This window comes from Triticum urartu, unplaced genomic scaffold (assembly GCF_003073215.2).
Source record: "Triticum urartu cultivar G1812 unplaced genomic scaffold, Tu2.1 TuUngrouped_contig_9641, whole genome shotgun sequence".
Taxonomy (NCBI): Eukaryota; Viridiplantae; Streptophyta; class Magnoliopsida; order Poales; family Poaceae; genus Triticum; species Triticum urartu.
Window position 1 is genome coordinate 1 of NW_024120705.1, and position 13,257 is coordinate 13,257.

Consider the following 13,257-nt stretch of genomic DNA (forward strand, 5'->3'; position numbering starts at 1 on the left):
CCAAAGCCAAGGGGCCTCCCCCCCCCCTAGCAGCATCTTCTTCCTCTCCCCTCCCCCCGCTATTCTCCCAGCGGCCATGGCCTAGCAGGGGGGAGCTCCTTGTAGAAAAAATACACAAAAAAAGGGGGAACCAGGCCAAACCCTGAAGAAGGCCACCATTTTTGTCTACAACTCTGTTGCTGATCAGGCAATATTGTGCAATTACTCCTGCAAGAATTTCCCAGAAAGTGGGCAATTTTCTCCCCGCAAAAACACCAAGGTAAAAAAAGTATTCTTCCAGCAATCATCCCTACTAATCCTTGGGCAAAAGCAAAAAAGGCATGATTCCTGTTTAGTTCCTGAACTACTGATACTCCCGCTCTGTACCTCCCGTGTGATACTACTAGACTCCACCTGTAGTTGCCTCCCCTTCCCCATGTTGAATCCGGATGCTAGAGAAAAATGTTGCGCTCTTGTATCTTGCCTATTGTCATGCACCTGGTCTCTGCAACCAAAAAAAGAAGAGGAAAAATTGTTGTAATAAACTGTGTATAGTTGTTCAATATGGCTAAAAAGAGAGAAAAAAGCTTACCTACATCCCTAATTAAAAAAGGGGAGATGAAAATGACAAGAGACTAGTTGCTTACAAAACAAAAACCAGGGAAAAAAGTCTGAGCTAGTACTGCAAGTAAAATAATGCCTGCATCTTGTAAATTTCTTTCTATCCAGTTTTCGGCCAACTAGTAGAAACATGATATGCCAAGCTGACTAGTAGGCAAAGAGCGAAAGAAGAGGTGTTTTTGGTGTTTCATTTACAATATGTTGCTTACGCAGAATTTCCTTTCTATCTTCTAAATGTGTACTCCCTCCGTTCCGAATTACTTGTCGCAGAAATGGATGTATCTAGATGTATTTTAGTTCTAGATACATCCATTTCTGCGACGAGTAATTTGGAATGGAGGGAGTAGATGGCTGAGCTTGATCTCAATAAAGTCCCTGATGACTTCGATGATTGTGATGTAGGGCCGCTATACTGTACACAAGTCCCACATGGAAAATGTCTATTTCTATCGAGGGGGTAGGCAAGTCGCCGGATTTGCGTTCTACTCCTGTCCAAGATGTCCTTGGTGTGGAGTTTCGTGTTGCGGCAGCTGCTGCTACTAGCGCATCTGTTGCGACGGTAAATACTTAAACTATCCCCTCCATGTTCAGCCCGGCTTTAACTCTGCCTAGCAATGGTGGGCAAGTTCATACAGGTGAGCGAGTTGGTGGTGTGGATTAGGCGATCTCGAAAGGGCGTGTTGTTTTTGAGCGACTAGGTCGATTGGTTAGGCGAGCTAGCACGCAGGCGGTGGGCGAGCTGGTTGGTCGGCTTAGGCGACCTTGGAAAGGGCGTGTTGTTTTTGGGCAACTAGGTCGATTGGTTAGGTGAGCTAGCACGCGGGTGGTGGGCGAGTTGGTTGGTCGGCTTATGCGATCTTGGAAGGGCGTGTTGTTTTTAGGCGACTAGGTCGATTAGTTAGGCTAGCTAGCACGCGGGCGGTGGGCGAGTTGGTTGGTGGGCTTAGGCGATCTTGAAATGGTGTGGTGTTTTGGGGCGACTAGGTTGATGGGTTATGCAAACTAGCACGAGGGCGGTGGGCAAGTTGGTGGTGTGGATTACGCGATCTAGAAAGGGTGTGGTGTTTTGGGGCGACTAGGTCGATGGGTTAGGCGAGCTAGCACGCCGGGGGTGGGCAAGTTGGTTGGTGGGCTTAGGCGATCTTGAAATGTTGTGGTGTTTTTGGGTGACTAGGTTGATGGGTTAGACAAGCTAGTACGCGCCCTGGTGGGCGAATTGGTGGTGCGGATTAGGCCATCTTGAAAGGGCGTGGTGTTCTTGGGCGACTAGGTTGATGGGTTAGGCAAGCTAGCACGAGGGCGGTGGGCGAGTTGGTGGTGCGGATTAGGCGATCTTGAAAGGGTGTGGTGTTTTGGGCGACTAGGTCGATGGGTTAGGCGAGCTATCACGCCGGTGGCGGTGAGTTTGTGGTTCAGATTAGGCGATCTTGGAAGGGTGCGTTGTATTTGGGCGACTAGATTGATGGGTTAGGCAACCTAGCACATCGGCGGTGGGCGGGTTGGTTGGTCGACTTAGGCGATCTTGAAAGTTGGTTGGTGGGCTTAGGCGATCTTGAAATGTTGTGGTGTTTTTGGGTGACTAGGTTGATGGGTTAGACAAGCTAGTACGCGCCCTGGTGGGCGAATTGGTGGTGCGGATTAGGCCATCTTGAAAGGGCGTGGTGTTCTTGGGCGACTAGGTTGATGGGTTAGGCAAGCTAGCACGAGGGCGGTGGGCGAGTTGGTGGTGCGGATTAGGCGATCTTGGAAGGGCGTGTTGTTTGGGTTAGGCGACCTAGCACACCGGCGGTGGCGAGTTGGTTAGTCGGCTTAGGCGATCTTGAAATGGTGTGGTGTTTTTGGGCGACTAGGTCGATGGGTTAGGCGAGTTAGCATGCTAGCAGTGGCGAGTTGGTGGTGCGGATTAGGCGATCTTGGAAGGGCGTGTTGTTTGGGTTAGGCGACCTAGCACACCGGCGGTGGCGAGTTGGTTAGTCGGCTTAGGCGATCTTGAAATGGTGTGGTGTTTTTGGGCGACTAGGTCGATGGGTTAGGCGAGCTAGCACGCGGGTGGTGGGCGAGTTGGTGGTACGGATTAGGCGATTAGAAATAGTGTATTGTTTTAGGCGACTTTGACTGATGGATGAGGTGACCTAGTACATGAGGAAAAGTGCGGCTTGGTGAGCTGGATTGGGTAGCGAAGCCTAGAAAAATATGTGAGGTTGGCTGATTCTGAATAAATTCCCTACTGAAATAATTTGTAGCATTTTTTGACTGATTCTCTGCCTAAGACATGTAAAATTGTTGTGAAGAAACGAAGAAATAAAAAAAAAGTGTGGTCTGTACCTCGCCATTGTATTGATCTGGGAAGTCCTCCATCTTAAAACATGTTAGGTGACGGATGGCGGAAAAAGATGTCCTTGCTTAGTTTTGACTATTTCTGTTGCCTGCGAATAAAAGAAACAAAAAAATAAATGTTAAGTCGACATTTAAGCTCCCTGGATTTAAAAACCATCACAAATGCTGAACACAAAAATGTTGAACATGTATGTTACAATATTTGACTGCTGAACATATATATTGCCTGCCACAACCCGCTAATTATGTTGCCAACTGAACACAAAAAATCTGAGAGAAAAATGCTTATATGAACACATGAATTACAGGGACGTTATTTGCACTGTGTTGCTAAGCAAAACTTTTCAGATGTGGAATTTTCTCTACAAACACAGAAATGGAGAACAAAATTTTTTCCTACAGAAACAACAGGGACGTTGCCTACATAATTGCCTACAAAAATCTTGTTGCCTGTGAAGGTATTGTCTGCTAAAAAGCAAAAATTATTGCCTGTGAAGGTAATTCAATTTGCCTACAAAATTGAAAAATGGAAAACACACAGTATTGCCCATACTTATAATTGAAATGCCTACAAAATAAAAATGCACAACTATTATTTTGCCTACAGAAACACAAAAAAAGAAACGAACACGCAGAGATGTTTGCCTACAAAAAAACATCTCTGAAATGCCTATCCCATGTGTGATTTTGCCTACATATGTGTTGGTTGTCTAATTTAGTTGCCTACAAAACCAAAAATGGACGAAACATAGGCCTAAACACGAGAGACATTGTTCAGAAAAACAAACTTGCCTCCAGTAATGTAAACTTGCCTGTTCTGGGGCAAAAATGTTGGTAAAACTTGCCTACTCCTGGTGGACAATTGAGTAATCACTGGTATAAAGTTCAGAAAATCAAACTCCAAAATTAAGCAAAGGGGTTCAGTGTTTCTGTAAGGCTTGCCTACTGCTGCATAAGTTCCTACCCCCGCTGAACAAAAAAAATGTCTACGTCCAGGATTGAGAAAAATAGGTTCTAAATAAGCTTCCTGCTAATGACTGAAAATAATTGCAAAATGCCTCCTACTAATGACTGAAAACAATTGAACTATGAAGAGGCATGCGTCAACCCACGTATAGAAATTCAGTACCCAAAGCAAGCAGACTGTATATGTTTATGAGGAAAAGTCCGAGGGCAACGTGCATAGAACATGGTGCGGTACTACAAAAAATGGTTGCCAACATTTATACTCGAACCGCATCCACTCACAAACGCTGCAAGGTTCTCCAATACCTGGATCAGGCCTTCTACGTCCTGAAAACAAGCACCTTCAACACTTGCAAAGCTAAAAGCAAGCATTTACAGGGGTAGCATCCTGTGGCATGGGAACATACTGCAATAAGCTTTCTAGTGGGAATCCTGCATCAAGAATTTCCAATCGCTGCTACATGCCAATCCCTACAATTGAACTCCAGTGCTGCAAAATATTGCCTACTCATGGTGGACAAAGCATTGTATAATGCCTACTTACTGGAGAAACCTATCATGCATAACTGTCTGACAACTGAACAAAACATGCCTACGTTCCAGTGATGTAAATCAAAAACTTGCCCTCCAGTGCTGTGAAAAAAGCCTATCCTCCCTGGTTGACAAGTATTATAAAAACTTGCTTGCTACTGGAGAAGCTAATACTGCATAAGTGCCTAAACGTTGAGCAAAAATTGCCTACATCCCCTTGTGGACGAAAAATACATCTAAAAACGCATACAACCTTGCACACCACCACCCCAACCCCTCTGAATGCTAAATAAAATGCTGTTAAAAAATACTAAAAACGGCTCTCCCTGAATTGTCATGCGCTACAAAAAAAATCGGCATGAATTCCCCTCTGTTCCATGGTGCGCTGCCAACTATCAAGATGAAAAGAAGGTGTGAATGATGGGGGATTGCACGGGAGCGACACACCTGACTCGCCCCCAACCCCCCTATCGGCTCCACCGCTCGTCGACGTAGATGATTGCGCCGCGTCCGCGAAATCCCCATGCCCCGTTCATGAGCTCGAGACCGAAAAAATGGAAAGGTTTAGGGCGCGCGTGGCTTACCTTCTCTACCCCAAGGAGACGTAGCAGCTCGCCGCCTCCCCCTTGGTCGTCCTTTGGATGACCGGCGCTCGCTCCTTCTCCTTCCGCTTCTATGCCTGCAGGAACGCCTTGTCGATTCGCTCTTGTCGTGCTTCGCCTCCGCGTGGTAGTGGGTGCTGTCAAGCTCGTCGCCTTTATGCGCTCGGCCTCTTGGATCGTCGCCGTGGCCGGGTTCGGGCCGGCTGCGGGACGCCGTCGACCTAGGGATTTCTCTCCTCTGTTCATGTTGGATGTTCATGTTGGATGTAAGGGGCAGAGAGGGAAATTAATCCAAAACAATAAGGTGTGCATCAAGGGGGTTGCTCACGTGTGCCACGTCGAATGCGTGGGTTGGGCAGGGAATAAAGAAAATTCCTTATATAACACTATTTTAAATGTTGTTTCCCTATTTAACACTGTAAAAAAGTGTCTTCCTTATCTATCACTAGTTGGAAAATTTGTGCCTTTTGTAACACCTTCGTCACTTTTGTTAGCATATACCGTTTAGATGCTTGTCAGTTTTTTTAAGCAGACAAAACTGCCACTGACTATATTGCATGGGAAAAAAGAAGTCAGCTCGCCGAGATCGCGACCCATCCCTGTCTTTCGCCCGTCCTAAACATAGCGACCGACGGCGGCGGCTCCTAGCGGCAGGAGGGCACTGCGCGAGAGGCCGGGGGAGATGGAGGGCGACGACGCTGCTCGGGGAGACTGCGCTGAGGAGTGAGGAGGGCGTTCATGGAGGGGTAGCAGATCGGGTCGAGGTGTCCGAGGAAAGAGGGACTGCAGATACGGCGGAAGGCGATCGTCCGGCTGCGGAGGGCTCGCACCAGGACGCGGCTACGACATCTCGCACAGCTACAATAGAGGGTGGCGGCTTGGTTGCCGAGGAGGGCTCGGCTTCTCAGCCTCCGGCGTGGCTGCAGAGTCAGGCCAGGGCATGGCTGGCTCCTCTCGGCCTCGGCTACATGCCATAAAGGTAAGATGCACCCCTCTTTCATCTCAATGGAACATCAGTAGTAGTCTGTACTATGTACAGTATATGCAGTAGCAAGGATCATGGATTAGTAGGGGTTAGTGTAAGTGTAACTATGTAAATTGGATTAGAATGCAACGAAATTCAGAAGCAATAGAAATGTACTATTCTTTTCTTTGGAAGAGAAGTACAGAGCTGCATTGTTGCATGGTTAATTATTGGCATGCACGGCCTCAATGGAAATTTTAGGTACCTGGTACTATATCTCTACTAGTAAAACGCCCGTGCGTTGCTACGGGCTATACTGTATATAAATGAATTAGACAAATTATTGATATTGAAACTTATTTCTCTCTCATACACCAACATCAAGGTCGACGGCAGGTTCCCGTGATCTAGTGTAGCAACATAAAAACTCCACCCCATGACACACCCTTATGTTTTTCTGTCGGGCCCTCTCCTTCCGCTCGGTTTTCCCCGTAGTGAGACATTTCTCGCTGGAGCCCTCTTCTTTAAAACGGGATGACGCCCACCTCACCTTCGCCATCGCGGCCTCTCTCCTTCACACCATACTTCCCCACGGAGGGATTGCATTTAGATGTCAAAAAAAATCGATGACGAGGGAGTCATGGAGGAGGGGTAGAGAACGAACCGGTGAAAGCCAAAAAAACCTGCGTACAATGTTTGCTCCACCTGGGTCATAGAGGAGTCCCCCTGGTAGAGGAGTTTGGGGAGAAGAGGACGGCGACGCGAGGACACGTTAGGAGGATCGCAAGGAAGGCACGCTAGTAGAGGAGATCAGGGAGAAGAGGACGGCAGCGCGAGGACGTTGGGACTATCGCAAGGAGGGCAGGTGATGGGAGGATTGCGTTCACATACACGTTAATGGGCCAGCCAATGCTGTGATGTGATGATGTCAAAGATGGGCGAAAGATAGGAGTGGTGGGATGAGGTGGAGTGAGGCGAGACTACCAACTAAGACATTAGTAGTAGATATTACTGAGAGTTGGTATAACATACATAATCATAATCCTTATGAAAAATGTTAGGCTGAATCTTTGAGTAAGTGAATCTATCTTGTAAACTCCATTGTAAACCATGCATATACACATTATTCTCCAGAAGAACCGGTGCAGATTATTTGAAGGAGCTTGATATCCCATAGACCATAGTCCTCGTGTAGTCTTGCATTGAAAGATATAGGTATGTAAGACAGTTAGCTTGGAATGAAATAGATAATTAAATGAAAAAGAGAAGAACTGAAATGAGGTAGAACTTCTAGTAGGATCACATTTCATTACTCAGACTAACCAAAAGTTTCAGAACCGAGTTCTTGGAGCTCTTTGTCTTTGAGATCATCATTCTTTATAATCTAAAACGTGAACATTTGGTTGGTAAAGAACATTACGTGTTAAATATGACATGTTATAGCAAGCCTAATATCAGGACCACCTCTCATGGGCATAATTAACTCCCTAAAGCCTCTTTTTTTATCAGATGCATAATGCACATCACTTACCGAGGAAGATTTTAGCCTCTTCAACATAACAATCGGCATCCCTTGTCAAAGCTCACACCAAAATAACTGCACATGTAATCATTCTACCCTTTGATTGATAGACTAAAAATAAGTACACAAAAGATAGGAGCTACTCACATTCAAACTTCTGCCACAAGCTCGTTGATGGTCATGCCCCTTCAACATGTTCACACATAGTGCGTCAAAAAATAATATTCCTCCAACCAACTCTTACAGAATGCCTCAAATTGGCATGATAAAACAAATCCAGAATGCATTATTTATTGAAATAATAAAAAATGAAAACATCTCAAACCAATATGTATGTAGAACCTGAAATTATATCTTCTGTATCAAAACGACTATACAACCTTCCAAAAAGCGAAGGAGGACCATACATAATACAATACTCTTTTCCAGCGCTTTACGTCGCCCGCCTCCCAATGCATCCCTGGTCATCTCCATGGCCTACAGGAGGCGCTTCACCTACAACAGAATTTCGAGATAGGAATCCCTTCTTCACCTACATCAAAATTTCGAGATCCCAACACTATCAGGCTAATACAAAGATCCATGAGAAGTGTGAACGCACCAACGTCTCCGGGGATGCATGGACCGTACGGGTAATTGATTTGGGAAACTTAGGCGGCGATGCTGGCATGGCCGACGGCACATGATCCTTCTATAGTGAGACCGACGATATTATATTAATTATTAATTATTATAGAAAACGTAGGTATTATTAATTATTATAGGAAACGTAGGTATTAATTATTATAGGAAACGACGGCACATGATGCTTCTATAGTGAGACCGGCGGTATTATAAGAAACGTAGGTATTATATTAATTATTAATCATTATTAATAATTATTATTATTAGAGAATTAGAGATTGGAGATTGGAGATTATTTCTTTCCTGAAAATCTATTATTTGTTTCCTAAAGCAATTGCATTAATGAGAGAGATCCGTTGATTTGGCTAAGGTAGGAAAGAATCTATTATTTGTTTTCTAAAGCAAATTGCATTAATGGAAGAGATTCATTGATTTGGCTAAGGTAGAAAATAATCTATTATTTGTTTGCTAAAGCAAATTGCATTAATGAGAGAGATCCGTTGATTTGGTTAAGGTAGGAAAGAATCTATTATTTGTTTCCTAAAGCAAATTGCATTAATGAGAGAGATTCGTTGATTTGGCTAAGATATGAAAGAATCTAATATTTGTTTGCTAAAGCAAATTGCATTAATGGGAGAGATCCGTTGATTTGGCTAAGGTAGGAAAGAATCTATTATTTGTTTCCTAAAGCAAATTGCATTAATGAGAGGGATTCGTTGATTTGGCTAAGGTAGGAAAGTTAGATCCATGATCTTTTGTCATTTAGGAAAGTGTTGAAAATAAACCGTACCGGACTACCAACTCCTTCATTAGGTTTTTTTTCTCTGGTTAATTTTCGTAGGTTTTTTTCGCAGTATTGTCTTGGGTGCGATCGAAGGTTAGGCCCTGGAATGCGTGAGGGCGGGTGGGGGCTTCGGTACGCGGTTTTTTCGGTTCGTGGCGGCTCAGTGTGAGGTGGGACGAGGTACCAAAAAAATCATGGGAGGTAGGACGAAAAAAAATCTGGAAGCGAGACTATCAACTGTTCCATTAGGAATAGAGATGAGTACGGGATGAATTGCATCATGGGTAAAATTGTCTTTTCATGTGTCATCTAACACCGTTAATACTTAAAATGGATGGAAGTGTTATGAAGAGAATAAAAATTTAGACTTGATGTTAGATAAAGAAGAAAGAAGTTTTCAGTGTCAAATAGGAAATACAATTTTAAGGCAGTGTTAAATAAGGAATTCTCTCCAGGGAATAAGAGGGAAAAAATAAAGAAATGAAAAGCTGTCGAGCGAAACCCTCGCACCGCACGTCCTCCACCTCCCTTCGCCTCCAGCGCCCCCTCCTCCCTCTCCAGCGCCGCCACAGCCGCCTGGGCGACGCTCCCACCCACCACCCATGGTTGAGGTCGGCAAAGCGGCCCATCGCACGGCGCCTGGGGACCGCGCCTCCCCCCCCCGCCCCGCCTAGCGTGCGTTCGCAGCCGCCAAAACCGGATGGCGCGCTGTCCGGCGAGGGGCCCGACACATCGTCTTCGTCGCGCGTCTTGGGCCTGACGGAGGGGCAGATGCCGATGCCCACCAGCGGTGGCGGGCTCGATCTGGATATTCATCCTCGTGCCCAGCCGCCGCTCCTCGGCATATTCCTCTCCCCGCACCGCCGCTCGCCTCCGTCGCGTCACCCGCACTGCCGCTCACCTCCGCCTCGTCAGCGCCTTCTGCTGCTACTGCCGCCGGCGCGTCTCCTAGCTCCTGAACGACCAAACCATGCATCACTACTCCATGGGATTCTAATTTGCCTTTGCGTGCTTGCAGGTTTGATTGCTGGACCAGCTGCTGGACGTGGTGCACTGGATCCGGCAGGCGGTGGTGCTCTGGGGCGTCGTCCCCCTCGTCGGCGCCTTCTCGATCGTCCTGTCAGTCTCCCCTCCCTCCTCAAAGCCCCATATTTCTCTCTCTGTCCCCGTAGACATAGATTAGATATAGATTCAGGTCCATTGTTAACTAAATTCATGAGCTCATTTCACACTGGACAATTCTTCTCAAAAATTGCAAGGCTTGAGGCCTACTTATTATTGTTTTGACTGTCAAAACTGAAAGATTTTGACTGAAGTTGCTTGTGCCAGCATCATCCGCTGCACTGTAAGGTTGCTTGACTGAAGATTTTGACTGAAGTTGCTTGTGCTTGTGATTCTGAATATAAGTTGACTAAAGAGTGCACAAAGGATCTGAATTATGGAGTAGTAGGATCTGAATTCTGAAACTACACCATGTTCACATTACACCCTATTCCTATTATAATCATGTTTGTCAGTGAACTGAATTCTGAAACATCCAATCAAGAGTGAAAGTATTGAATGTGTACATACTCAACAAATTCAGTCAAAGTGAAAGTAATGGATGTGTAGCTACTGAATGTGTGCTCAATAAATTTGGCCATTACTGCAGTCCATGTAAGTTAGACAATATTTTGAAGAAGAGTAACTTAAAAGTGTCAGTTGTTCTGTCAAATTAGTCCTAAAGCAAATTTGATGGAAATAATCTTAAGAAAATTTAAATGAATTTTGACTGAGTAATTGAAATTTGAATGGTCCTCCATCTGTACTTGGCAGGAGTATGGATTATTCTGCCTTCAGAAATTAAATTATGTTTTGTTCAAAATATGATTATTCTTCCTTTGGAAATTTTGTTCTCATTATGTAACTCAACTTGAGTTTAAGTCATTTTTATAATCAAGTCACCTTGTGTTTTTACTAGCCTGGCATGAAGCTTCTGTTGTTAACTCTGAAACTTGTGGCCAAACTGCCCACTCAAAGTTTAATTAAGCTTCTTTGCAAACATGTGTTGTGCTCTCAAACAAACCTGAACACTAAAACTTGTGCATTCTTTCTCTTTCTTTCCATTTCTTTGCTTTGAAGTGTAAAAATGAAGTTAATGTGAAGTGCGAGGGGACAAAAAAACAACACTTGCTCTAACTGAATTTCTTTGCTCCATAGATATCAGTGATGGACACTTTGCTCTAACTGAATTTCACATTTTCACAATTTGTGATGGATACACACGGAAATAGAGTTGAATAGTGCTCATGTACACTTGGCTACTCATGTACACTTGGCTATGGCATTCAGTTAACTGGATATTGCTACTACTGCAGGTACACTCACAATTATTGTACAGATTGATGCTACGGCTATACTGCAGGTACACACACATTTCTGAATTTAGTCAACACTTACAGCAAAATGTTCACCACAGAATAATCCAATTTATGTACTGCTTATGTTACATTGAGAAATCAAGGATGTGGTAGGTTAAATTTTTCAAAGCCAATTACTCCTATGGTAATTTAGAAATTCTGCGGTTGTCAATGATGTTCCTTGAATGACCATAAAAGATGTTTGGTAGCTAATTTCTAATTTATAAATGAGGCTAAGTATGTTAAATAAATTCAGCTTCTTCTTAGTCCTTGTAGTATCCCTATTGATATTATTCCAAATAAATTCAAATAAATCCAAAGCCCTGGAGTATTTGATCGTGTCAAATCATGGACATCGCTCGTTGGCATGCAGCGCAGGTGGGCAGGGGCACCTTCGGCGGCGTAGATGGGCCTTGCTCGCGCGACGGTTGATGAGGTTGAGTGCCATTGGTGGCTGGGGCCTAGGGTTGGCTGCTGCCGCGAGCGACGGGGGACGGAGGAAGAAGGAAAGGGGGTAATTAGCGTAAGGTTTACAAAGGACTTTTTTTTGTAAAAATGCCAATGAACTATGCTGGCAACATTATTTTTCGGACGGATGGAGTACTACTTTGCTTGCAAAACTAGGAGATGACTATTCATATCTTATTTTGATCAGATATTGTTGTGTAAATTGATAGTTGTGCTGCCCTGCAAGTGAGGTTCCTTGCCCATTAAGTAATTTACTCTTTGGCTGCATGTTTGGGTGTGTAGGGTTCTCACTGTTTGAACAACTTTTGATATTCTAATTCAGCCACGAGTACAGGTTTAAGAGTCAGCCTTTTATATGAAAAGGAAAAACACCTTTTGGTTCAACAAAAAACTTGTATATATTTAGTTAGAGGCTTACTACATTCTAGGAAGAGCTGGGCTGATTATGCACTATTGTCATTTACTTCGTATATGTTAGATTTTCTTACGCATTACCCTTATTTTAACTAATGAGCTTATCCTGGCTGCCTGCCTGGCTGGTAAAGTTTCCAAACAGTATATCGAGATCGTTTTTCTATTTCTTTTGGCCCCAAGACGTTACAGTCCACTTGCTAGATATGCACATTCCTTCTTTATCAATCAAGCTTAGATTATTATCCATCCTCTTTGCTTTGGTGGATTCTTCTATGCTTGCGTTCTTAGCCTTTCTGTTTTGGTGGAATCTTCTATGTTACTACCAAAGCGGCATGTAATAGGATCAACATGATTTCTTTGCATATCTGCTCGTAAAAGCGTCTAGACTCGTATCATTCTCTTCTATAACATTGCTCGATCAATTATCAAAATTGAATGTGATTAGAAGCCGACTCTTTATTTTGGTGTCTGATACTGATGGGGTATCTACTGGATCAGTACTTCAGTGTCAGTGCGCTTGACAATTGGAAAAAAATTCCTTCTACATTGCTCATAGATAAATATTATAATGGCACATCATTAGTTGGTGGTAGTTGATACTAGATACAGTCTTGTCATGTTAGCACAATTAGTTTATGAACAAGTGCACTGTGTTTTAGTACCTGCTCGGTTCTTATTCTCCTACTTTATATCTGAAGTATATTGTTTTTCACCAATTTATGTTGCACATAGCACACATATATTAATTGTGTAACAATCCATTTGCACCGAGAAAGTACTCATGAGCAAGTTGGTTCTAGCTGTTAAAGCATTTACTCTTCTGGAATAAAGACTAAAAGCATGACATTACAGGTAATAATTTCCATGTATTGATGCTTACGAAACTGCAATTGTGCCATTTCCTTAAGTCTTGAGTAGACAGTAATGACTGTTCTTTGTTGAGCTCGTTGTCGAGACAGCAGCAACGATGGTGGACTCATGGATGAGTTAGCCTTCACTACAACCTGGCTTTCATCTCTCCTTCTTAATCCTCTCATGTGTAGGGA

General features: G+C 44.0%; 1 long non-coding RNA gene across 1 annotated transcript; it reads left to right on the plus strand.

Annotated features, from left to right (window-relative positions):
• The first annotated feature begins 9,948 nt into the window (after window positions 1-9,948).
• On the plus strand, window positions 9,949-12,017 carry LOC125532305. Its single transcript, XR_007293983.1, has 3 exons — window positions 9,949-10,049; window positions 11,288-11,334; window positions 11,703-12,017. It is a non-coding gene; the product is annotated as an uncharacterized LOC125532305 (long non-coding RNA).
• The last annotated feature ends 1,240 nt before the right edge of the window (window positions 12,018-13,257 follow it).